Below are 27029 nucleotides of genomic sequence, written 5' to 3'. Positions count from 1 at the left end.
CGCCTACTCCTCCCAACCCCCTGAAGAAAAGGGGCACCCCTCCTCCTGATTGGCAAATTGAGGTGTTTGGGTGCCATCTGCATTGTCATGAGCTGACACACACTCCTTTGCCACAAGGCCATTTGGATGCCATCGACTATGGAGGCAAGATTCCTGTCTGAGGGGTTGATCCAGGACATATTAAGTATTATCTCATTGTTTGGTTATCTTTTTTGTCTTATGACGGATACGATTTAATTAATTTTATTTAAAAGTATCTCATTCTGTTGTAAATTTAAGTTTTTCTCACAAACGTGGTTTTTCTCTGGTGTGCACAGACACATTGCTCAAGATGTATTTGTTTTATTTAAAAGTGGAATACAACTTCATATCTTTTGAAGTCTAAGTGGACCTTTGTTATTCTGTTCTTACTAACAGATTCCACTGTGGTTTACACTACATTATTTGATGACACCTCTAACCTTATATATTTCTTTTTTTTTTCAGTTTGAAATGCTTTATTGATAAAGTTATGAAAAAGCAAAACAAAGAGACATTGACCAATACAAATGATATAAACAATGCTGAGTTAAAGGTACAATAGGCCAATACCATCTAGTAGATAGACCAAAAAACATTTTATAGATAGACCAAAAAGCACTTTTTAAGATTTTATAGGTAAGACGGGAGGGAAAGAAAAAAGAAAAAGAAAAAGAAGGAGGAAGAAAGAGAACAGAGGAAAGGAAGAAAAGGAGACATTATAAGAGAGGTAGGGAGCAAATATGGCAAATAGAACAAACAGATAAGAAAATCAGAAATAGATTATCAGTTGAGTGCAGGAAGATAAGCAATATAAGAGATATGACAAGGAGAACAGAGCAAAAAATCACTCACGGAGGTTTGAAATTCTCAGAGGATAAATTTGAAGTGCGCTTCGAAACCATGCGATCATGGTATGTTGTGAGGGGCAACCAAAACAAATCTCTATTAAGAGAGGGAGTGGAGGAGGCAGCAAAGCGCACATCAAGCCTATGGTGGTGACAAAGAGAGTTCCACCAGCATTTTATGGATAGATTATTGAGAGATTTCCAGTTAAAAGCTATGTGTTGAAATGCCAGAGCAAGCATAAGGTCTAATAGACCTGAACAGTCTGAGGGGATATCTAAAGAATCAGAAAGGCTGCATAAGAAAAGAAGAGGAATGGAGTAGGGAACAGAGATAGAGAATAGACGAGAAACATAAAACCAAACCTCACCCCACAGATTAACAACAGGAGGGCAGAGAAAGAAAAGGTGAAGAAGGTCAGCATCAGAGGATCCGCATGTCCAACAATTAGCGTCATGAGTAGGGGAAAAGCGAGAAATAGAAACTGGGGAGAGATATAATCTGTGGTATAGAAAAAACAAAGATTGAGTCAGGGAGGCAGAGCGGGAAGTTTTGAAAGGTCTGGACCAAATTTTATCCCAAAGAGCAACCGACCAGTCACACCCTAGATCTAATTCCCAAGCACGTTCCAACTTAGATTTAGAGCGGCTCGGAGAAGGGGACGAGAAAAATGTATAAATAAGAGAGGCTTTGGGAAGAGTGAGCAAAATTTGAAGGAGAGGAGGTTGGGAGATAGGAGATGACAACGAAGGTAGGGAATAGTAAACGTCGAGAATAAGAGTCATAAGAACAGTGACCTTGTGCCAGAAAGATTGAGGATAATGAAATAAGAGACAAAACCGAGGAAATGAGCATGGAAGAAACCCATCAAAGAGCTGTTTAACCCATACGAGACCCTTTGTTCTCCAAGAAGACCAATAAATAGGTCTATTGTTTAGGAGGATGAGCGAATTATACCAAATAGGGGTTTCTAAAAAGGATTCACGAGTAATAGGAGTAGAACGGACCAAAGAATTTAGAAGGGAGGAGGTATATCTGAATAAAGGAAGAGAAGTGGACGAACTCTTGGCAGAGAAATGTATGGTTTCAAGGAGAGAAAACGGAGAGAGTAGCGAGCGTTCAATAGAAAGCCAAAGAGGATCAAAAGGAGAAGGTTGCGAGACAAGCCATCTAGAGGCTTGACGTAAAGAGAAAGCTTTATGATAGAGACGAAAATCTGGGAAATTGACTCCACCATTCGATTTCGGTTTTCGAAGAGTGGTTAAAGCAACCCTGGACTTTTTATTCTTCCATAGAAATTTAGAAAGACAGGAGTCAATGCGTTTAAAGTGAATATCCGGAATGTGTACGGGAAGCATGGAAAAAATGTATATGAGGATAAGGGATATCATCATCTTAATCGAATCAAGCCGACCCCACCACGAAAGATAAAGAGGATTCCAAGAGGATAATAATTTATCAATACGGGAGAGAGCTATAGACATATTCAATTGAATGGATGAGGAGATGGAATTAGAAAACCATATACCAAGATATTTAATTTTAGAGGAATTCCATGCAAAGCCAGTAGAGGAAAACTGATGGGGGAAACAGAATTTTGTAAGAGGAAGAATCTCAGTTTTGTCAGAGTTGATCTTATATCCAGAGACCTGTGAAAAGGAATCAAACTCAATTAATAGAGCTGGAATAGATTGTTCGGGGGCAGAAATAAATAAAAGAATGTCATTAGCATATGCAGAGAGTTTCAAATGTGTCTTGCCATACTGAAAACCGGAAATAGATGCATTGTTCCGAATAGACGTCAGAAATGGCTCAAGGGCGAGAACAAAAAGAAGTGGGGATAAAGGAAAACCTTGACGGACACCACGCTGGAGAGGTAAATACGAGGATATATGACCGTTGACTAGAACAGATGCTTTGGGGGCCGAATTAAGTAAAGAGATAAGGGAGATAAATTTAGAACCAAAGCCATGCCAGCGCAAAGCAGCAAACAGAAAGGACCAATCCACTCTATCAAATGCTTTCTCAGCATCAACAGAAATAGCAGCAAGAGGAATGGGAAGAGATGCGACTTTATTTAAAACATTGAGGAAAAGACGAGAATTGTCCGAAGTGAGTCTACCCTTAACAAAACCGCACTGTTCCTTACCAATAAGGTGGGGCATAAGAGGGTCCAAACGTAGAGCAAGGAGTTTGGCAAATAATTTATAGTCCACGTTGACTAAAGATATCGGACGGTACTTTTTACAGAGTTGAGGGTCACGACCTTCCTTGGGGATAAGGCAAATCGTAGCTTCATGAAAAGTGCCAGCCGCAGAACCGGAAAGAAAGAAGGATTGAAAAAGTGATAGAAGTTTAGGGAGCAAAAGGTCAGAGAAATGCATGTAAGATTCAACAGAGAAGCCGTCAGGGCCCTTTAGTAAGAGTCCTTAAGGCGCTATCAAGTTCAGTAATAGAAAGGTCATGCTCAAGATCAGGAAAATTAAGGTGGGAGGTGGAGGGGGCAAGGAGCCTTTCAAAATAGGATTGAAGAAGTGAAGCGGAAGGAGGAGATTCGGGTGTATAAAGGGACTGATAGAAAAGTTGGAATTGGGTAAGAATGTCCTGTTCCTTATGGAGAAGTAGGTTATCTGAAGAGTAAATGGAGTCTATAGAGGTGCGCTCCTTACGGGTTTTAAGATAGTTAGCTAAAAGCTTACCCGACTTATTGCGACCCCCATAGTAACTAGCACTACTCCTAAGCAAAACTGAAGAGGCATTATCAGTAGTGGTTTTATTAAAATCAAGTTTAGCACGTATAAGATCTGGCAAAACAGAATTGTTAGATGAAGTATAGAATTTATGCTCTAAAGATTTAATATGAGCCAACAAGCCTTTCTGTTTATTAAGAAAGTGCTTCTTTTATTTAGAAACTAAATGAATAACAAAACCACGTGCGGTTCATTTAAAAGAGTCCCAGATAACATGAGGAGCCAGAGAGGGATCAGAGTTAAGTAAGAAGAATTCCTTACCAAAGGAGAGAAAAGAAGAAGAGAAACGAGGGTCCGTAAGAAGAGAATTATTAAATCGCCAGCGAGAGGACTTAGGAGGTGCAGGAAGAAGATCGAGGGACGTGACAATAGGGGCATGGTCAGAAATCAATATGGGTTCGATAGAAGAGGATAAGAGGTTCTGAGAAAGGGGTTGAGAAAGAAAGATATAATCAAGGCGGGAAAGATAGGCATGAGGAGGCGAGAAAAAGGAGTAATCAAGGGTATCAGGGTGTAAAAGTCTCCATGAATCAATGAGATGCGACTGTGAAATGGTGTCAAGAAATTGTTTGTGTGATTTGTGAGGAGTAAAACGAACAGAAGATTTGCGATCAAGAAACGGATCAACAATCTGATTACAATCACCTCCTAAAATAAACATGGTATCTTTATGCTGAAAACATTTCGAGGTAATTAAAGGCCAAAAATTACAATCAGGGTGAGTAGGGCCATAAACATTAAGAACAGTTAAAGATACAGAATTGATTAATAAATTAACTAATACCCATTGACCTTCAGTGTCAGTCTCTTGGGAAACAACCTTACATTTTAGTTTTTTGTGACATAAAATAGCAACACCGTTTTTTTTATTAGAAGAGGGAGAAAACAAAACCGTACCCACCCAGCCTCTTTTCAACTTAAGCGATTCAGCTTCAGTAAGATGGGTTTCCTGTAAAAGGACTAAATCTGGGTTATAAGAAGCTAGGTGGGAAAGGATTCTCTGTCTCTTAATTGGGTTAATAAAACCTTTTACATTCCATGAAATAACTTTGAAGGCAAAAACAGTAAAATTATGAACACAGAAAAAAAGCCATAACAACAGGAAATAAGAAAGAAGTGCCAATAAATACATGAGAGGAAAGGACGAAAAAAAAGAAAAGCAAAAGGTACGGTTAAAAGGGAATATGAAAAAAGATATAGTAATAGTACAAGCAGAGAAAAGATAGAAATAGATCATAAGGGAAGCGAAAGAGAAAGGGAATAAGAAAAGAGATAAAACAATAGGTCAAATAGAGGAGAGATAAAAACAAATAACAAGGGGAGCAAAAGAAAAAGGAAAGAGGGGGAAGGGCAAGAGAAAGAAAGTATGAGAAAAGACAGTACATATCCAAAAAGGACGACTGAGAGAGACATACCTGACGGGGGAAAAGAGAGGATATTGGGGTAGTGGAAGGATTCAACAAGAATGACCTCCCAGACCAGGAGAACAAGCTGCACCAGGACGGAAGGTAGGTAAGACGCACCATGTGGGATGAAGAGGAATACACCAGTCAATCTAGGTAAGAAGAGAAGATAATGCAAACCATTATTCAGACAGTTGTACAAAACAATATAGAGATACAAGATACATAAGGAAGAAGTCACAATCCAAAAACCGATAAGAACAACAACAAAAGTGACAAACAGATATCATTACAAGAATATCATCCGGAAAACCTGGAAGAAAAGAGAGAAAGTGAATAATCAGCCATTAGCAGAATTGGAAGTATCCATGCCAGCATTAGTTTGGATATGAATGAAGTTTTTACGTTCAGCAGGGTCTTGAAAAGTCCAGGTATGATTTTGATGAGTCACCTTGAAAAGACAAGGATGGAATAAACCATACCTCGCACCAAGAGAGCGTAGAGGAGCCCGAAGATTCAAAAACTCTTTCCTTCTTGCAGCAGTAGCATTAAAGACATCTTGAGATAGAAATACCCTCTGGCCCATCCAGGAAACTTGGCGTTTAGATCGAGCTGAAGAGAGGACCAGAAGGAGATCAGTAAACTTCAAAAAAAAGGATTATGACACCTCGTGGTTTAGTTGAAGTCGAAGAGCGGGGGCCAAGTCTGTGGGCTTCCTGGATGCTTAGAGAAGTGGTGGCAGGAATGTCCAAAAGCTTCAGAAGAAAAGAAGAGAAAAATGCAACAGGATCATCTCCCTCCAAAGATTCCGGCAGACCATAAATACGCAGGTTGTTCCTCCTATTTCTGTTTTCCAAGTCCTCAGTATGTTGTTGAAGTGTGAGGACAGTCTTCTCCAGTGAGGAAATGCGTTGAGAGTTAGTATGAATCTCCGTAACCTGTTGTTCCATGGAGGATACACGGGTATCCATAGTTGCCCATTTTGCTTCAAAAAGCTGCATCTTCGTGTTGGTCTCCTCCACAAACGGGCGCAAAGCGCGAATCTCCTCCAGCAATAACTCCATAGATATAGGAGATGGCGGCTTATCAGGAGGAGGGGAGTCCTGCTTCAAGCGTTTAGATGATGTAGTAACAGGAGAAGCTTTGTTTACAGCAGGTTGTGGTGGAGAGGAACGGTTGGGAGCCGCTGCCGCCATTTGATCTGTAGGAGAAGAGTGATCCGCTGGTGAAGGGGAGGAAGAGGAGGGCGGAGGAGAGGCCTTCGAGGGCACAAAAACAAATTTTGGATTACGTAATTTGCCCATAAAGACCTAAACGTGCAAAAAATAAAATGAGGAAAAGCAAAATCTACCGGAACAGCGAGTTCCAAAAACCAGAGATCCAGGATAGTCCAAAAATGTTCAGAAATGTTCAATAATGTTCAATAGTGTTCAATGAAGAAGCGTGGAGATCAGCGAAAACCAATAAAACAGCACCCTGAGGCAACCATTCTCCCGGTACACACAAGGAGATGCTGAACAGAGCGCCTGAAACTTTTCAGACACTCACCCCCAGTCACAGATCTGGGTTCAATCCATCATCATTCTTTAGCTCACTTCGCCACCTGAGTTCAGACCCAGCCATATGCAAATCAGTCTTGACCCTGTGCCTCATGGGAACAGTCCAGCCCGAACTGCCAATCCACGACCTCCCTGGACCAGAAACAAGAATCCATGCTTCATTGCTACATGCAAGCCCTGCAGCACACAACAGGGGGCAAGAGAACACCGAAAGAGAGGTGCAATGCCTTACTGGAGATTGTTAATAAGAGGACAATCCTGTACTTGCCTTCCTACTGACCTGTGCAATATTCAGTTTTGTTGTGAGACTAAATAACTGTCTTTGATGAGCGCGAGATCTCGGCGAGCACGACCTTAAGGCCAGGCCCCCCCGGACCCGCGCCACACCCCCATAGTCCGGTCCAGTAGCCTGATTGGCTACTGGCCAGAGGAAGTACTCCCGGGTCACCCGTGACGTGTGTCAGGCCGGAGCAGGGAGCATTAGGGGTGGAGGGGGGGGGGGGCTATTTAGGCTCTAGGTCCACTTCCACTCGTCCTCTTTTTCCCGCTCTTGACCCCTAGATTAGTGGAGCAAATCGATCTGAACCGCGGTCGGCTTGCGGTCTTGGGGTTAATCTATCCTCGTGGACTTTGGTTTGCAGTCGGCAGAGGAGTCTCGCGACGTGGTAGCGGTGTGGCAGCGGGCTATCGTAGAAGCGTCTCGGGCGTCTTGGATCTGGAGGTGACATGTATGGGGCTGTGAGGAGCGCTGAGCGGCCTTTGGGGCATGGTGGGCAGCCAGAGGTGAGTGTTTTAAGGTCCCGTGGCCCCCGCTGGACCCCGGTGGCGACACGTGTCTCCCTTGTGTTAGGCTTGTACAGGGAATCGTTTGATTTGACGCCTCCCTCTAGAATCCGGGGTTCGTGTGCGGGGTGCAATTTAGGGCACGTTTAGCGTGGGGGGCGAGCTGTTGTGAGCATTAGAGCGGTGGTATCTTTCGTGCGCCTTTATCCCAGAGGTAGCGCGGTGTGGGCTGTCGCGCGTCGGGCACTCCTGTTTAATTGCAGCGGATATTGGTTTAGTGTTTTGTCCTGAGAGTAGCGTGTGCAGGCGAGTGGGTTCTGCTTGTATACACCGGCAGGGATGAGAGTTCAGGCCCGGGAAGTCATTGTATCCATCAGCTGATCATGTCCCAGCGGTAGCGCTGCGTGGGCTGTCGCGCGTCGGGCATTGCTGTTAATTGCAGCGGATATTGGTTTACCGTGTCACGCGTTTTGTCATTTCGTTTTGCTCTAATTAGTAGCGGGATCAGGCATCTGATTTTAGAACAGCGTGTCCCGCGGTAGCTCTGCCTTAGCTTTTGCGTGTTTGTTTCGGTACGCGAGTGGTTCAATTAGGTCGGCGTCAGAGTGTGAGCGCGTAAATATTGTCAGGAAGTGCTACTGGGTCTTGTAAGGGGCGTGTGCGGCACCATTAGAGTGCTTTGCCGCGAGCAATCTTTTCGGACTTTGGCATTAGTGCTGTGATATATCTTGTGCTTCTTCTGGCCTGTTGGTAGCGCGTTGTAGGGAGGTGGGGCAGCGCGTCATTCACGGTGCAATCGATCCGATTTCTGAATTTGGGTTTAGAGAGGGGTTATCTCAGTCAACGCGCGTGTTACATCGGGGGCTAAGGACGACATTAATTTACCCATTATTGTCTTGTGCTGTTACTAACGCCAGGAGTGGGGGAGGCTTGACCGGATTAGACATCACAAACTGTTACGTGAGCTGGTCAGTAAGCACAGAATGCCACCCAAGCGCAACCAGAAGAGAAAGGAAGGCGAGTCAGAAATAGCGCAGCTACTGAAGCTAGTGCTAGCCAAATTGGGCAGAGATGACGATAGTGAAGAAGAACACGGGTGAGAGGGTCTGGTGTCAGATAGTGAGGAGGTCCCTGACAGCGGCTGGGGTCCGCCCTCGTAGAGCCATAGTCCCGCCAAAGGCTGCTTTTCCTCCACTAGTAAAGAAGCCCAGGGTGAGCAAGAAAGGAAGGGGGGGAAGGGAACCGGATGTGAAACCTCCTGCACCGGCTACCCCGGTGAGCCCTTTGCAGCCGGTACTCCCGCTGCCTAGTGGGCCCTCAGCGCCAATACCCAACATGCTAGAACCAGTGCTCCCATTGCCTCCAGGGCCCCTAGCGCTGGGGCTTATTGTCCCCATACCCATTGTACCTTCAGTACCGATGCCCAACCCGGCCTCTCAGCATCCTCCCGAAGTACCCCCCCAGCCAGTCAGTGGGGTACCAGGAGAGGGACAGGATGAGGTGGACTCAATATTGGCCTTCCTACTGAACTGTGCAATGTTCAGTTTTGTTGTGAGACTCAATAACTGTCTTTTAACTGACAGAAAAGTACGTAGCTCTGTAATACGGTGTTGCGTCTGGTGGTTCACTTTTGAGTTCTGAGCTCTTACTCCCCCCCCTCATACTTTGTCCCTGAGACGTTTAGGATTGCTCGCCTTCTCTACCCTGAGATTCAAGTGTGGAAAGGATTTTACTTGGTCCAGTTTGTGCAGCGATAGTGCAACGGTTACCAGGAGCAAATACCTCCAACCACAACAGAGGCCTTAGCAAAAGTGTCGCCCCTATATCTGGCACAGGCAATGATGGTGGCGGTGGAACGGCGCATTGTTTGCATCAAGCGCATCTGCAAAGTAAAAAAGTGTAATGCTGGCCGCTGTCCCAGGATTTTGTCTAAAAGCTCATTCTTTTGTTGATCCTTTGCAGATAAAAAGACTCGATGAGAAAGATGTCAGCAGGGCAAGCCATTAACTTAATATCTGCCACCAGTTCAGAACTAGAAAGAGGGAGATTTTAAAAAAGTAATCCGAGTAAGGTAGCTCCCACATTGACTTATATTGAAGCAAAGGCAACTTCAGGCTGGAGACAGCTCAAATGGAGCCATTTTTACTTTAAATTTCAAGAGTCTTCCATCTATATCGGTTCTATTCGTATGATGAGTCATCAACGTTTTATTTTTGGCAGTTTTCTATAACACAAACATGGAGTTTGGAACTCTGCGGGATACACGTTTTCTCCCGAGGCCTTTCCTGGGATTCACAGGATGATTCAGAGCTGAGGCCCGTGATTTGAACCTGCGTCCCCCCTGACACAGCGGAAGGGCCTGCCCTGCAAGGGCGCTGCAGGACTGGATGCAAAACACACTTTATCTTTGCTTTACCTGGCAGGAGCATGAAGCCATCGCTATGACAGGTGGAGGTGGTGACACAGGGGCTGTGCACGAGCTCCAGCCGCCCTGCCTGTCACCAGCAGATCATGAGTCTACAAATACCAGATTTCTGCATGCAGGAATCTGGAGAGGGGGACAGTAGCCTTGAAATCAGCAGTCTCATACATGCCTAATAGATGCTGAAGTTTGTTTTTGACTCTCCACTTTCCTCTTCTTAAATGTTGGCATGTATGTGGTCTCCTGCCTGAACAGGGAGGGTTTGAATCAGAACCGGCTTTTGGAATGGGCGAGCTGGGTGCAGGCCGAGGGCTCCAGTCTTCTGAGACCCACATGGACATGTGTGCAGTAAAGTTATGCAAACATCAGCGCCCCTCTCATCCTGCTCCAGCCTGGTCTGTGTTCCTGCATGCTTTTTCTCTGTCAGATTTTCCAGTTTAAATTGTTTTTTATTATCATACAATAAGCAATGTTTTTTACACTCCGTTAGCCCTCTTCCTTGCCCTCCCTTCACTTTCTCACCCCTGCTGACACACACCAACAACACCCTCAACAGCGCGAGGCAGCTAAGCTTTGGCCGATTTAGGCGAGCTGGGGAGGGTCGGAGAGGTTTGCATTCAGGGACCATTCACTCCTCAGCCAGGGACTGACCAGTGAACACAAAAGAGCCCCCGATGCACACTATGTTCACTAGTATCAGCAAGGGTGCAACATTTTTATCTGCTAGGGCGCTATCTAAACAAGGGCCGTCTCTGGTTGCAATATTTTAGAAGAGGAAAGTGGAAGACTTAAAAAAACATAATTGGAAAATGTATTTGTCCCATTTACTTCTATTGAGGCGTGAATCGGATCTATTGGCATGTATGGGACCTGCAAGTGTGCTGTGAAAGATCGGATATGAGAAATGCAAATATGATTTTTTTCCTTAACGGTCAGGAACGCAGAGTAAGTGCTATGGCAGGCAGTCAGACCGCGACACACAGGTTGTGTACTTGCCTGTAGGTGCAGGTAACTGGCAGTGCATGCTCCGAGTCACACAAGACCAGTCCCTTTCGCAGAATGCTGGAAGGAAGAGAATTAATCATATCATCTGCTTCCCGAGTGTTGGCGCCCACAGAAGAAAAATATCCTGCAATTGAGCGAGAAGCACTAGCTTGTGCATGGGCATTGGACCACTTCAGGGCCTTCGTTTGGGGAAAACCTGTTACAATATTGTGTGACCTTAAAGCTTGGCTAAATTGCTTACTACTGAGGGTACAGTGGGGGCATCTGCGAGAATTGCAAGGTTATCTATGGGCATGCAAAACTACATTTAAAAAGTTATGTACTTGCCTGGTCAGGACAATGTTCTTGCAGATTGCCTATCCAGTTTACCTACCAAACTGGAGGAGTGTGAAGACGATGTATGGAATGATTTTCAAGTGGTAGTTTGTGCATGGTAACGGGGATCATGCGGTAAGCAGGGAAGAGTGGTTTGTGCAATGTGAGAAGGATGAAGAACTCAAACAAATCAGGGAGTGTATTCAAAGTAGAGAGATAAAAAAATGTGATTGTAAACTGAGACCTTATTGCAGTCGCAGACGGTTTGACTCGAGGGTCGGGGGGGTCACGTGGGAAGAGGGTCAGGTGGAGGCGAGGTTTAAGTAAAAAATAAAAAAAACTTACGTTAACTTACCTTTGTGTTTGCCGTCCCGTCTCCTGTTGTCCGTCAGGAAGCAGCCACAGGCAGCCTCCCTCCCCTAAACCAATCCCAACGCTGCAATGGCAGCATTGTGATTGGCTGGGACGTCGACCCACAGGCATCTATGGGACACAATTTTCTCTATGTAGGCTGCATGCAGTCTACATAGAGAAAAAGCAGAGTGCGTATGACTGGTTTGGTCGGCCCTGGGGCCGAACAAGCAGTCAGCGCACTCAGAGCGGGCAAGCCACTCCTCCCCTGAACTCCAGCAGACCGGCTCATCTGCCCGCCCCCAACCAGGCAAATCCTTCTGCTTTCTTGCAGTGCGAGAAGCAGAAACATAAAATGGTATTTAATACCATTTTATGTTTCAGCTTCTCACACTGCGAGAAAGAAGTGGGGCGACGCTCCTCCGCCCACATTGAGGAGCCGCCCCAGCCTTATTGGGAGGTCAGGTCACAATTGAATTTAGATAATAACATGGTTTAGAGAGGTGAAAAGATCGTACCTCCTCTTGGAGTACGCAATATGATCATTCAGTTGTACCATGAAGGACATTTTGGAATTGTAAGGACAAAAAGTGTTGTGAGAGATTTATTTTGGTGGCCAGGGGTTGATGCGGAAGTAGGGAGGTTTGTGAGAAGTTGTCCAAATTGTGTTGTTGCCGACAAAACCTTACAGACCTTGAGCCCACCTACGTCAGAAAGTTGTCCTAAATTTCCTTGGGATTCATTTGCCATCGGTTTATTTGGCCCTGTTGGCATTGATCAAAGAGATGTTATTGCACTCTTGGATTTATTTTCAAGGTGGCCAGTTGTAAAGGTTGTTGAGGAAATTAATACTGCCACGGTACTCACATTTTTGGATTAAGTCTTTGTGTCGGAGGGGTTACCCAATTCAATTCTAAGTGACAACGGAGTGTAGTCATGTTGAATGCAGCCAGAGATAATTTTAAGAAAGTAGGTGTAGTTCTTAGGACTACTGCCTTGTACAATCCTAGCGGGAATTGAGTTGTTGAAAGGTTAAACCGAGTAATTAAAGGTGTCATTCAGGCAGCTTGTAGTAATATGCTTGACTGGGAGGTACAATTGTACACGGCTAACTGGGCATACAGAGTGGCAAGAAATGATTGTACAGGAGTATACCCTTTTGTGATAATGAGAGGACGCAAACCTCGGTCTAAATATAACCCTGTTTGGTTACATGGTTCTAGAGTTCAACACTGGTCTTTAGAGTCTGTTCGGAATAAGTTAATGGAACGGCAGGCAAAAGTGATGGAATATTATGATGAAAAACACAAAGTGACGCCTGTCAGTGTTGCTGTGAGGAATTGGGTCTGTATTAAGAAGCCCTGTAAAGTAAAGAAAGGAGAGAGTACATTTTTTGAGCCAGAGGAAGTGGTAGAAGTACTCCGTAATGCTGTAAGAGTGATCAATCAATCAATCAGGCGTTTGGTGAGCGCGACTACTCACCCGTAAGGGTCTCAAGGTGCTGGGTGTGGGGGTGGTGCAGGTTCCAGTCCATCAAGGAGGGGGTCTGTCGAAGAGCCAGGTTTTGAGGTTTCTTGCGAAGATGGGGAGCGATGTTGTCTGTCTGAGGTGGAGCGGAAGGGTGTTTCAGGCTCTGGCTTCGAGGAAGGAGTAGGGGCGGTCTCCCGATCTAGTCTTTCTGGTGCGGGGGACCACGGCATAGGAGAGCTGAGCTGATCGTAGGGTCCTTTGGGGTGAGTGGAATTTGAGTCTGCTGTTCAGGTATGCTTGTCCGGTGTCGAGGAGGGCCTTGTGTGCATGGGTGAGCATCTTGAAGGTGACTCTAGCTTCGATGGGGAGCCAGTGGAATGTGTGCAGGTGCTGGGAGATGTGGCAGTGACTTGGCAGGTTGAGGACCAGTCTTGCAGCGGCGTTTTGGATGTTCTGTAGGTGAGGTTTTTGTTTATTCCGGCATAGAGTGCGTTGCCGTAGTCGAGCCTGCTGGTGACCAGGGCGTGAGTGACGGTCTTTCTGTGTTCGAGGGGGATCCATTTGAAGGTCTTACGTAGGAAGCGGAGGGTGTGGAAGCAGGAGAATGAGACGGAGTTGATCTGGCAGTCCATTTTGAGCTTGGAGTCCAGGAGGAGTGGATAAGTTTGGAATGTGCATCGGGTAGCTTTGGGCTCCAAGGGATTGGGTGAAAAATGTCCCACATCAGGCTTTGAGGAAGATTGTCAACGTTTGGATTCAGATTTAGACGCAAGATAGTGTGACCCAGATTCTCAAATCCAAAAACCGGGACAAGTCATAGACATAGAAGTAGGACTGACAGAAGTGCATACAAAAATGTTAGATGGTTTAGGATGTATTACATTATGAATCACTGATTTACAAAAATAAAATTCTCTTTTGTATAAAAAAATAAGAAAAAGAATTGTTAATGTATTTTGAAAATGACTTTTACTCTTGGATAGAATTTAAAAGAAATGAATTTTATAAACAAAAAACAGTAATTGTATAAACAAAAGCACTGCTGTTTGACGATGTATTGACATGGTGAAGGGATTGCCCACGGAGCTTATTATAGTCGCTGTCGAAGAGGTACAGGCCGAGTGGGAGTGCTCTTTGAGCATGTTGTTTCAATTTCTGGACTGACAGAAGTATCCAAGGCTTTAAGTGGGATGGGGGAGGGGTCTCTCAATGGGCGTGGCCGATGTAATTAAGGGTGGGGCTCAAAACACATGAGCTGAAAAATCTGTGCTTAGCATAGTGTCCCGCCCGAAAAATGTGCTGCTTCTGTCATTGTATCCAGATAAATAATATGAGTAACAATACACATACAATAAGCCTGGACTATTAGCTTTGTCAATTGTTAGCTGCATAAGCTAAATAAGCAACAACTGTGGCTTCGTAAATAACATTGAAAATTGTTCAGTTCTGGAATGACGAGACTGTGAAAGAACTATAACAGATCTCTTCGAAGGCAGTGAAGGGTGGTACTGCTGCAGCCGTATGATTTTTTTTTTCACTGTGAGGGCAAAAATGGAGAGCCCAATAGAGACCCGTCTTAGCACCTGTGAGAAGTAAAGCAGGCGCACCGAGACACTATTTAAAAAACGGGATGTTTATCTGTTTAACCCGGGCACTGCTCAAAAACCGGAACATTTCTTTAATTTGGAGCAATGTGTTGGGACACTGCTCCAAAAACCATGACCGTCCGGGGAAAACTGGAATGTCCGGTCACCCTAACGCAAGAGTAAGTGAGGAGAATATGTGTGGAGAAAGGTTGAGTGAAATGGTGGCTGTCGGAGGAGGTGATGGGGTTGTGGACAGTCAGGTGAAAGATAATGATCAGGCAATTGATGACAGCTTGACAAATTGGGAGGTTGTGGATAACAGTAGCAGTCAGAGTGTTGAAGTGGCAGGACAGGAGGAAGTTTCTAGAAATGGTATGGAAGGTAAGATGTTGAGGATGAGAAAACCACCAAAATGTTTGGAAACTTAATTCCATGAAGGTATAAATGTTCGAAGCTCTAACAAATTCGTTATTAGAGATGGTACTTGTGAGGTATTGTATATGTAGTATTGTTAAACTATTTTTTTTATATAATTATAAGTTTCCTTTGTTTTTTTATGTTGTGTAATGTAGGATTGCCGCTTACTCACAAGTGAGCCTGATGGAAGAATTAGACAGACACCTCTTGTGTGGTACAGTGCTTATTTATTTGACGACCTGCACACAGGAGCGCCGGAGCGGAGCTCCGTATCGTTTCAGAATGGGCGCTCTAATGCCGATAAAATGGCCGCTCCCCGGATGTCCGGTGACGTCACACTCCGTGTGCGCCCGCGGACTAGACCGCTACACCACATCTCCCCCTTTATAATAACTAACAACATAACAACTCTCCATAACTTGTACAGTCTTACTTGTTGTCCATACTGAACTCCCCGAATCTCCTGGGCAACATGACTCTTCTTCCACACCGTGTCCACTTACTGCTCTCCCCAGTCTTCGGGGTGGTGGTGACCCCATCCAGGCAGGGAGTTCCTTCTTCACCCTTTAATCCTGCATCTGTCCTCTCCTCCTTCTCAGTCCCTACCAGGCCGGTGGACGCCTGTCCTGTAGTTTCCTCTCTCCCTCTGCGCCCACTTCCCGACTGGGGACTGCCTTCTCCTTCCTTGGGACACTCCCGCTCCATCTGCAGGTCCCGCTTGGCACCAGCTGCTCCAGCATCATCCGACCCTGCACTTGTCCACCTTCCTTCGGTAGGGGAACATCTCGCCATTCGGTCTTGGGACCATATCTTCCCGTCGCTGAGGAGGGCCGACCTGGAGTATGGTTCCACTACTTGGAACGGAGAAGTTAACTTACTGTCTCCTTTCCTCCTTTGTGTGGGCAGTTTGATTCTTACCCATTCGCCCTTCTCGAGTGCCACTTCTTTGGTGTTGTGCCTCTTGTCGTAATATTCCGTGTATACAGTCTGTGCCTTTTCCAGGTTCTTGCGTACTACCGCTGGGGACCAGTGACTTTGTACCGTGAGACGTTTCCATGCCACGTTATCTTTCGTGAAGGGCTCTCTCCCTCTCAGCACTCGGAAAGGACTGTATCCCGTGGAGGTGGGTGTTATCCGGTATTCCCACAGCAACCGTTTCAACTCCTTTTCCCAATTTGCGCCTTGGCTGATAGCTGCCTGCACTGACCCCATGATTACCCGGTTGAACCTTTCCGCCTCTCCGTTTCCCGCTGGGTGATAGATCGGCGTATGGCGGACTGTGATGCCATTTCTGTCCATGAATGTTTCCCACTTATTTGACGTGAATTGCGGGCCATTGTCACTCAGAATCCCTTTGGGGATTCCCTCTCTTATAAAAACGTCTGTCAGAAATTCCAGTATTGTTTCAGTATCCGCATTGTCCGCCACATGGACCTCCGGCAATTTGGAGTAACGGTCTATTACGACAGTGATGTATTTCTGGACGTCATTCATGTCCTGTATCGGTCACAGAACGTTGAAGGAAACTTCCTTCCAGGGATTCTCTGGACACTCATATCGCCCTAAGGGCGGACGTAACACTTTTTGAGTCTTGTCCGCATTGCAGCATTGCTCACACACCCTCACATGGCGTTCCACTACCATGTCCATCCCCGGCCACCAGTAGTCTTCCTTCGCTCTCCCTTTCGTTTTCACTATCCCCAAGTGGCCTTCATGTGCGATGGACACAATGCGTTGCCTCAATGTGGACGGAGGGATTACTTTACTGCCTCGCAGCAAGAACCACAGGTTGTCCCCTACCGACAACTCTTCCCGGACTTCCCAATACTGCTTCAACTCTTCCTCTAGTAACCTCTTTTCCGGCCATCCCTTGGTTACGTACGCTTTAACTGCTCTTAATTTCTCATCCTTTTCATATTCCGTCTCCCATTCCTGTCCACTTATGGCCCGTTAATGATCTCCTGTGAACGCCACCGCGTAGTCCTCTCATCCTCCTTCATCCTGGACCTCCGTGACTTCCTTGGACGCTGCTCTGCTTAGGAAGTCAGCTACTTTGTTCTTGTGTCCAGGCAGATACTCCACGTCATATACATAATCTAGGAGTCTCAGCGCCATCTTGGCGATTCGTGGCGTGGCATGTTCGTGCCCACAGGACGTGAGAACTTTCACTAGCGGCTTGTGGTCCGTGCGCAACAAGAATCTTCCACCCCACAGGAATTGACGGAATTTCTCCATTGCCCACACCGCTGCTAGAATTTCCTTCTCGATGACACTAAATTTACTCTTGTTGGGAGCCAACACTCGGGACGCAAAACTTATCGTGTTGGTCACTCCCTCTGTAGTCCTTTGCATGAGCACTGCTCCTAATCCCCGGTCACTAGCGTCCGTGGTCAACACAGTTTGCGCATTGGAGTCAAATCCATGAATGGGCACTGCCTCGCTGATGTGTCTTTTCATGTCCTCGAATTCCTGTTGTTGCTCTTCCGTCCATCGAAAAGTAGATTTCTCTTTAAGAAGTGCCCTCATGTGGTGGGTTTTGGAGGCAAAGTGAGGTACAAACTTACTGTAAAACTCCGCCATCCCCAAGAATGTCCGGACATCTTCCTTGTTCGTGGGCGTAGGGGCCTCCTTTATGGCCGCAGCGTTGGACGCTTTGGGTTCAATGCCGTGTTTACTTAACTTGTGTCCTAAGTACGTGACTTTGTTCATGCCGAACTTTCACTTGTCCCATTGGGCCGTGAGTCCATTCTGCCTTAACACGGTTAACACTTCCCCCAACTTCCTGTTGTGATCCGCTTTAGAAGTCCCCATTACCAATATATCGTCCTGTAAGTATTGTATGCCTGTTTTCTTGTGGAACAGCTTGTGCATCAGTTTTTGGAAGACTGCCGCCGCTGAGGCCAGTCCGAACGGCATCCTCAGGAACTTGTAGCACCCAAACGGAGTGATAAATGACGTAAGATGGTTGCAGGATTGGTGTAGGGCAATCTGATGGTAGGCCGACGTCAAGTCTATGGTAGAGAACCATTGTGCCCCTTGGGTCTTGGCCAACATTTTGTTGATGCGGGGAAGTGGGAATTTGTCCACCACAATGTTCTTATTAAGCTCCCTTAGATCAACACACAACCTCACCTTCCCGTTGGGCTTCTGCGCTACCACTAACGGCGCCAACCATTCCGCGTTGTCGATTGCTTCTATCACCCCATTGTCCTCCAGTCTCTGCAGCTCTTCCTGTACCGCAGTCCGGGTCCGGAATGGGATGTTGCGTACTTTGTGAGACACCGGATGGGCCCCCTCTCTCAGATGGATTCTATGAGTGAACTTTGCCATACGACCAATAGAGTCCTTGAAGACTTCTATGAATTCTTCTCTCCAACGCTGTGCTTCATACTCAAGTCCGTCCTCGGTCATGAGAATTTGCGTGTGTCCACCTGGGTTCAGTTTCATCCCCAAAGCTCCCTGGTCCTTCCAGCCCAATACAGAGGGTCCCTTTTATGCCACGTACAATTTTCCATCACACGTTCTGCCCCTGAACTCGAAGAGTAAAGGGCAAAACCCTACCATGGGTATGGGCTCCCCGGTGAACGTCACTGGGTGGATGTCCGTGGGCCTCAGGTGGTGTTCCGTCCTTATAGCAAAATCTTCTTCCCATATTTTCCTCTGTATAATTGTGTAAGGTGACCCCGCGTCCGCTACCATGGTAACACTCACTCCGCCAATAGTCATTTCGCATCTTGGTTTCTTATCTGCTGAACTCTCTATGCCCAGTATTTGTTCTTCCACTATCAAGATCTCGTCTTCCTCATGTTCGTTCTCCTCAACATCGTCTTTGCGTGTTTCGTGCGCCACGTACTTCACTTCCTGCCTCTGGGACTTCCTGCGGCACACCTTCTCATAGTGTACTATCAATCCACAGTATGCGCACTTGGCTCCGAACGCCGGGCAGGCTTTGTCGCTAGCGGTATGCGTGCCACTGCCGCATCTGTAGCAGGCAGTCTTACTCCACTGCCATTGTCCTTGTGGTCTGGTAGTCCTGGCGTTGAACCTTTTGTAGTTCCGAGTTCCTTGCTGTCCTGCTGGTTGATTGCTGTCTCTAGCTTTCCGATCCTCCACTTTGCACACCGCTTGTTCTGGCTGACTTACGCGTTTGGCCGCTTCAGCGCACCTTCTGGTCAATTCTGCCTTCTTTACTAAGGCCACCACTGTCTTCAATGGTGCGTCACCATTAGCCCACAGCTTCTCTTGGATGGAGGAATTCACCGTGTGCATGATGATCTGGTTTCGTATCAGTTCTTCTTGTAGGGTTCCGAATTTGCATGTAAGGGCTAATTTCTGTAGAGCCGCCACGTATTTATCGACCGTTTCCCCTTTGTTTTGCTTCCTATGGTAGAAGTTATACCTGTCGATCGCCGTGCACACTGCCGGGCGATAGTGGGCGTCCAGATCGTCTAACGCATGTTTGAACACATTATCGTCCGTTGCTGGTCTCACCTCTTTCACCAGGTCGTCGTACACTCTTTGTCCCGCCGGGCCCAAATGGTGGATAAGAATTTTCTTCCGTCGTGCGCTCGAGAATTCTGCCTCGACTTCTTCTTCCAGTGCCGAGAGGTAATTTAGAAAGTACCTTTTCCAGTCCTCCCATGGCATCTCGGGTTCCCCGACTTTGGTTAGGAAGGGCACCAGGTTCGTCAGCGAGAATGTCTGCGAGCTCATCGTTCCTCCGTCTCTGGCGCGTCGCCTTCTAGGGGTGGAATTGTTGGGTGTCCTCGCAGCTTGGGCTTGCCCGCCCCTCGCTTTGTCGTCCTGGCTGGACTCTCCGCTCCCAGTGGGGTCTCCACTGGCCTCCTCCAGGGTGCGGGACACTACTCCCCTCTCCGGGGCTGGAGGGTGGGCGCGCTGTCCCTGCTGTACCCGGCGTGGAGCTCAACCCCGAAACCCTTCACCTTTATCGGAGCCGAGAGCGCTGTTCCTTATCTCCCGCTAGTTATGCACGGTGCTTCTCCGCCCTCTACCGCACTCTCCTGTGTGCCTGCACGTGGGTGTTCTGCCGGCTGCTGCTATGCACGTGGGCCAGGATGGAGCACATGGTACTCCCTTACCTCCTCGTCGCCATTGTAGGATTGCCGCTTACTCACAAGTGAGCCTGATGGAAGAATTAGACAGACACCTCTTGTGTGGTACAGTGCTTATTTATTTGACGACCTGCACACAGGAGAGCCGGAGCGGAGCTCCGTATCGTTTCAGAATCGGCGCTCTAATGCCGATAAAATGGCCGCTCCCCGGATGTCCGGTGATGTCACACTCCGTGTGCGCCCGCGGACTAGACCGCTACACCACATGTAAGGAAGGTGATGTGCTGTGTTCCTTCCTGTTACAGATGCTAGGCAATGTGTTGTTATTCTAGATAGGAATGTGTCAGACAGATCTCTGGTACTGCACTTGGAGATGCATGGATGTGTTCACCTTGACTCCAGACAATAAAGGAGTTGTACACTTGGAAATAGAGTTTGTCGTGTGTACACAACAAACACTCATTGGAGGGGGCACCGCATTCGGTTTCGCCCAGGGACCTCTCCCAGCTAAAACGAGCTCTGGACCCAGATAAGTTCACCTGAAAGGAGGCCGGCAGTGTGTCTTTTATGTCTATGCTTGTGCCGAGCACTTCCAGTAAAGCACCACGCTCATCATAGGCCACGCCTCCCGTCTTGGTCCGCCCTCTATGTCCATGGCATTCCCCATGCTCATTGCTGATAGGCTGGCCACGCCCCTCAGGAGGGTTTCCCCGCCGTCCCTCCTCTCTCTCTTCTCCCTGCTTGGACAGTCGGCGAGTGACGTAGGGATCTTGACGTCACCGCCCCTTTGGCGAATAGCATTGCTGTGGGGCGTGGCCTGCAGCTCCTAGCTGTCAGCCGGGGCTCCCGGTTCAGTGTCGCTGGGGCTCAGCGGTGCAAGGGTCGGTGGTTTGTGCCGGGTGTGAGCGGGGAGCGTCGGGCTGAGAGAGCGGGGACCGGAGACGGACGGCAGGTGAGTCCCTGACAGCGGCCTTGAGCCTGCTGGGAGCCGGAGCCTTCCTGCTCGGACGACTCCGCATATTATCCTAGAAGTGCTCCTCATTGTGCAATACCCCCCCTGCTGAAAATTATTATTGCATTTTTTTTTGCGGGCTCCAGTTTTACCTACCCTGCTCTTTATATTATTGTTTTTTTCTTTCCACTGCTCCTCCTCGTATCACCGCTGCTCCTCCTCTTATCATCCTCTGATGCTGTGAAATCGCTCTGCTGTGTTTCCTGCTATAGTTTGCATGGAGTTATAAAGATAACTCTCTCAAGATTGCTTTCCATATGGTTTTCACATACTGGTGCTCCTCATTTTATCGCGCACCTCCTGTTGTCCGCTACTTCTCCTGTCATCCTCGTCCGTGGCCGTTTAGGGGCATTACTTCCCTCCTGTAGTGGTGCTCCGCCACAAATGTTGGTCTGTTTTACCTGCCCTGCTCTTTATATTATGAGCGCTGTAGTTCGGCTGCTCCTCCTGTTATCACCCGCGGCTCCCCCTCTTATCATCTGCTGTGATATCGCTCTGTTTCCTGCTATAATTTACATTGAGTTATGAGGACAAATGTCTCAAGATTGCTTTCCATGCAGTTGTCACACACTGATGCTCCTCATTTTATCGGGCACTTCCTGTTGTCCGCTACTTCTCGTCATCCTCGTCTGTGACTCTTTAGGGACATACCTTCCTTCCAGTAGGGGTGCTCCGCCAGTGTTGGTCAGTGCACCCTCGGAACTGACTGCAGCAGGTCATCAGTCATTGCTGTGCAGGTCCTCTTGTTAAACCCTCTCCCCGGAGGTCACTATCTTACTCCCATCTGATGGTGGCAGGAAGCTGTGGAGTCAGTGCTGGGCAGGGTCTCCTTTTTAGCCCCCCGCCCCCTTAACTGACCTTCCCACCCCCTTCTAATTGTGGCAGGATGCTCTGGAGTCAGTGCTGTGCAGGGTCACCTTGGTTGCCCGCGCCCCCCCCCCCCCCCCAATTAGCTGACCCTCTCCCTTTTAATGGTAGGACGCTCTGGAGTGAGTGCTGTGCAGGGTCTCTTTGTTAACCCACCTCATTCAGAGCTCACTCTCCAAGCCCCTCTATCGGTGGCAGGGTGCTCTGGAGTCAGTGCTGTGCAGGGTCTCTTTGTTAACCCACCTCATTCAGAGCTCACTCTCTGAGCCCTTCTATCGGTGGCAGGGTGCTCTGGAGTCAGTGCTGTGCAGGGTCACCTTGGTAGCCCCCCCCCCATTAGCTGACCCTCTCCCTTTTAATGGTAGGACGCTCTGGAGTCAGTGCTGTGCAGGGTCTCTTTGTTAACCCACCTCATTCAGAGCTCACTCTCTAAGCCCTTCTATCGGTGGCAGGATGCTCTGGAATAATGGCTATCCGGTCTCCTTGTTAACTCACTCACTAACTCCCTTCTATTTGTGACTCGATGTTCTGGAGTCACTTATGTGAAGGGTCTCCTAGGTAACCCTCCCCCCCCCCCCCCCCCCGCCAATCCCCTCGGGAACTCACTCTTCTAATGAGAAAAGGATGCCCCGGAATCATTACTGTGCAGGTCGTCTTGTTAATTCCCTCCCCCAGAGCTCACACTCTCACCACATTCTAATGGTGGCAGGATGCTTTGGAGTCAGTGCTGGGCAGGGGCTCCTTGTTAATACCCCCCCAATAACTGACTCTCTCACCCCCTTGTAATGGCGGCAGGATGCTCTGGAGTCTGTGCTGTGCAGGGGCTCCTTGTTATCTCTCAGGAGTTCACTCTCTCACCCCCTTCTGATGGCGGCAGGATGCTCTGGGGTCTACAGACCCCTGATGCCACCCTCAACCCCCTGTCGTGTTTGCTCTGGGGATGCCTGTCCCATGCTCCGTGACAATCAGTGGGTGCTCCCCCCCCCCCTCCCTAGTGTCCCCTCGTGCTCTAGTATTGGCTCTTATCAGTCGCTGCCTGTCAATGGTTGAATGCGCTACAGAGCCCGGAGTCCCGGCTCACCCCCTCTTTCCTCTCTGATGTGTCCGCCCAGCGCACTCTGTAGCTAGACTTGTGTTAACATCGCAGTGTTGGTGCTTTGACGTAGCAGCACTTTGTCCCCCTGAGTGCGTCAGAATCCAGCCCACTTCCGGGCGCGCGTCTCATCTGTACTGTTCCCCTGTGCAGCGCGGGGCCTGAGAGCAGGGTCGCAGAGGGAGGGCTGAGTGAGTATTACTAATATCAGATAGAAACAACTGCATTGTAGGAAAGAATGAGTGTACGGGTATACATATAGTTCACAGTGGCAGCTGCAGCTCTGGTTCAGCTCCACTGTCCATAACATAACCATATATGTGGGATAAAGTACCCCATGCCATACATTATAACGAAAGCCGCAGAGGAGTTCATGATGAGCATATGGAGCAACGAGGCCGAAGGAGCAGTTCTTATATAGGGTTATGAAACTCCAAGATGACTTCTAATATCCTTATTATGTATGGCAGGGGCACTTTATTCCTTATAATACATGGTCACTCAATCACCTTGACCACAAACTACTTAGCGCGCAACTCTTTCTTACATACGAGCGAGCATGTTTGCAAGATGAATAAAAAGTATAATCTCTAGTGCACAATTAAACTCCTCATAAAAGCAGTGAGATATTTGTTGCACAGAAATATTAGAATCAGTTCAATATGTCAGTTTTTTAAAAGTTTTTTTTAAAGGTGCAGCAGAAACATTCAAGCTTTTCTATAATTTCACAAGGAGGGCAAAAAGCAAACGCTGCCATAAATATCTACTTGGCACTCATCTAGAAAAACAGCAGAAAAAAGAAACCCTAGGTTTTGTTATTGTTCTTTCAACAGATGCTTTAAGTACGCTTCATGGCCGCCCGTCCCCTGGGCTGCTGGCTCCGGCAGCAGGCATTGTGACTCAGAACTCAACTGGTAATAAGTTATTGCATTTGAGTTCTAATGTAATTTCTTTGGTGTCTACGTGCATCACAAGTGGCAGAGTATAGAGAAATGAGATACAGGCTTTTATGCAGGGATTGCAGAAACCCATATATTATATAGACTTGACCTAAAATCATACACATATCTACGCTTTGTGGCCGGGGCATTGGAGGCGGGGGGGGGTCAATGTTTGTCACATTAGTGTTATTTTTAATTGTTACCTGTACTGTTTTTGGGGGTGCCATCTCAGAAGAATCATGTCTTGTCTTGTGCACTAACGTCAGCCAACATCGCTTATCTTGTGTGGGTAGCTCACAAGTAGACTAGCTTGCCTCTAGGCGCCTGTGAGGTTTTTATGGCTAGCTCACAAGTAGACTAGCTTGCCTCTAGGCGCCTGTAAGATTTTAGAGTATGGCTGGGACTAATGCAAAAACAGTTGATGGACAGAATGCAGAACAATGTCATACATTCACCCCAGTACAGAGATCTGGGCCTAAAGTTTTTTTGCTCACCATGCCTGTTCCAGTTTGAACCCAGCCATATGCAAATCGGTCTTGACCCTGTGCCTCATGGGAACAGTCCAGCCCGAAGTGCCAGGCCAGGTCCTCCCTGGACTGGAAACAAGCATCCTAGGACCGGTTTTGGGGTTTCACCCCTCCTCAGCCAGGATAGCTTGATTCCAGTGGCATGGAGAGCACGGGACCCACGCCTGGGCATACCCTTTCCACTCGGGGTGACAAATGCAAAAACAACAGTTGATGGACAGAATGCAGAACAATTTAGCCCGAACTGCCCGGCCAGGTCCTCCCTGGACTGGAAACAAGCATCCTAGGACTGACATACTAAATTTACTGAAGGCCTCTGAGATTGGTCGGGGGTTAGGGCCCCTCTCACTGCTCTTTGGGTAGTGATCAAGGTACAGTGGATCCCTGTGCCACTGCACCTGCTGCACGGTTGATAGCTACTCCGCTGTGGGGCATACTTGACTTCTCAGATATGACCAACTTGCCAGTCGGACATTTTAATTCCAGTAGTGACTCTGTGCAGTGGCGCCTCTACACCAGTGAACCGTGCAGCCTCTGTCACTCATTCTGATCTCAGTAGGGCGTCTCACTGGGTTAGGCACCTGCGGCAGAGAGCTCCTGATAGTCACTCACAGGGTTCTGCCAGTGTAAAGGGGTGGGCACCCATTGCCCACAGCTCTGTGTAAGCATGTTTAAAGTCTGGCGGGTTATGACACCTGCTTCGGAGATATGACACTTTCACTGCGGTTTAATATCCTCGCAGGGTCCGATCTAGCGTTTCATCCTTCCTGTGATGATGCAATGATTCGTAGCTTTGGGTGTTGAATGCCATGTTTTTAGGGGCACTATACGTTTCGTTGTGTTCTGCTGAGTGTGCGAGCCCTGCTCTGTATAGAGCCTCGGGTAAATGCACGGATTCTGTATGGTTTCTGTTGTAGCATTGCATTTGCAATGATGGTCACGCATAGAGAGTGGGGGGGGGGGGGGGGGGGGATCTGCTCTCTGTGGAGGGGCGTGCACACATGGACGTCGTAGCTGCGACCCCGGACTTGCCCCTTGCTACACCTAGCAGTGCTTCTGCGACTCCTGGCCTCAGCGGTGGCAAAGTCAGTGCCTGGAACACCAGGGCAGCTTTTCCTAATAAACACTGGTTGCAGCTCCGCTCTCCTGGTTTCCGCCTTGTTATCCCCTGTTGGTGTAATACAAAGTGGAGCACATTAGCTGGAATATGACCCTATCTGGAAGCTAAATTAAGTGAAACATGCTGTTAAATGTGTGTTGTATGCGTGCTTGCGGGCGAGTGTGTGTGTGAATGTGTTACTATGTGTAGGCTGGGTGTATGAGTGAAAGTAAAGGTCAAATGGCATGCAATGTCACTTCCGCTACCCCAGGCATTCTGGTGAATTGAGGCCCATGCGTGCACTTGATGTAGAGGGGACTTGTGCCCGGGTGTGTTAAAAGATGGCGGCACGCTCGCCCCTCTTCCAAGGGACTGCTGACTCCGTGGCCGTGCAGCTGATGGTCAGGGCTGGACGTCACAGCAGGACCAGTTCTGCCACAGAGGCAGAATTCTGAGTTTCTAATCAGCAAATGTACAGCGGCGGCGTTTAATATTGAACCGCGTTTCCCGAAGGCCAGAAGGTTTTCTGTTTATTTGCTTCTGAAAACTTGACTGTGCTAGGACAGGCCGGGGAGACACCATCTAGGTGTGACCGGCAGGTTACCCCCCACTAAAAGCTGTGGACTACTGACCAGCCGCTGTTTACAAGAAACCTGCGTTTGTTCTTCGAGGGCGGATAGGTAGGACTGGTGGCTGTCGAGTCCTCCGACCATCCACCATAAAAAGACACCCTCATGTTGATTTTAATCGTATTATAAGTTTTAAACCTGGCGTGTAGCTGATGCTATGAATGTGATGACACATTGACAAAGCCCATAGGCCTGCCTTATATATTTTGACACCCTTTGACTGACCGAGCGCAATATGGTTTTTAGGTCGATCCTGGGCAGCTCATGCACCGCTCTGCGAGGTGTGCAGTATTCAGGCGTGGACTGGAAGCTCCGCCCCCTCTCCACCCATATTTTTCACTGGCTTGTGTCATTGCCCTTGGTAAATGCTGCCATCTGATTCGTTAATAGGCTTGTTCGTCCCTCCTTATTCCCGCTTTGTCTTCATCTGTAACCTCCCACGAGGACACACCCTGTTACATTTGTTGTTAACCTGATGGCTTAACCCCTGGCATGCCCGCCCCTTTCCCCTCCCAGTGCCGCGCTTTGTATTAGCGGGCGGAGTTTATGACGAGCTGGACTCGTCATGGGCACAGCGCCACCGCAGCCCATGACGAGTCCAGCTCGTCATGGGCACTGAAGGGGTTAATTGCCGCCTCCGAGCACTATTTTGTTATTGATACGCTCCCTCGTGAGGCTTTATTAATATTATTATTTTTCATAGCACGGCACCCCACAGTGTCGGCCGCACCTTTGGTTTATTTGCCGCAATGAACGTGGCCGCATGTTTTTTTTTCTTCTATTTTTTAAACTTTTGTTTATAAAAATGCTGCGTTAATGGCACCCGCGCCTTTCTTTCATTGGGCCGCGTCTAAGGAAAGGGGC

The 27029-nt window shown here is 47.8% G+C and overlaps 1 protein-coding gene across 2 annotated transcripts in view; it reads left to right on the top strand.

The window, feature by feature from the left end:
- The first annotated feature begins 20793 nt into the window (after positions 1 to 20793).
- The window catches only part of IL1RAP (interleukin 1 receptor accessory protein), a 388648-nt gene continuing 382412 nt past the window's right edge, over positions 20794 to 27029 (top strand). For both annotated transcript variants that reach the window (XM_085635879.1, XM_085635880.1), the window contains exon 1: positions 20794 to 20949. The gene's annotated coding sequence lies outside the window, so the exon portion shown is untranslated. The remainder of the gene's footprint in view (positions 20950 to 27029) is intronic.

The sequence above is a fragment of the Triturus cristatus genome, chromosome 11, assembly GCF_964204655.1.
Source record: "Triturus cristatus chromosome 11, aTriCri1.1, whole genome shotgun sequence".
In the NCBI taxonomy this organism is placed as follows: domain Eukaryota; kingdom Metazoa; phylum Chordata; class Amphibia; order Caudata; family Salamandridae; genus Triturus; species Triturus cristatus.
Note: the sequence above shows the minus strand (reverse complement) of the source record. Positions and strands in the feature narration are given on the sequence as shown.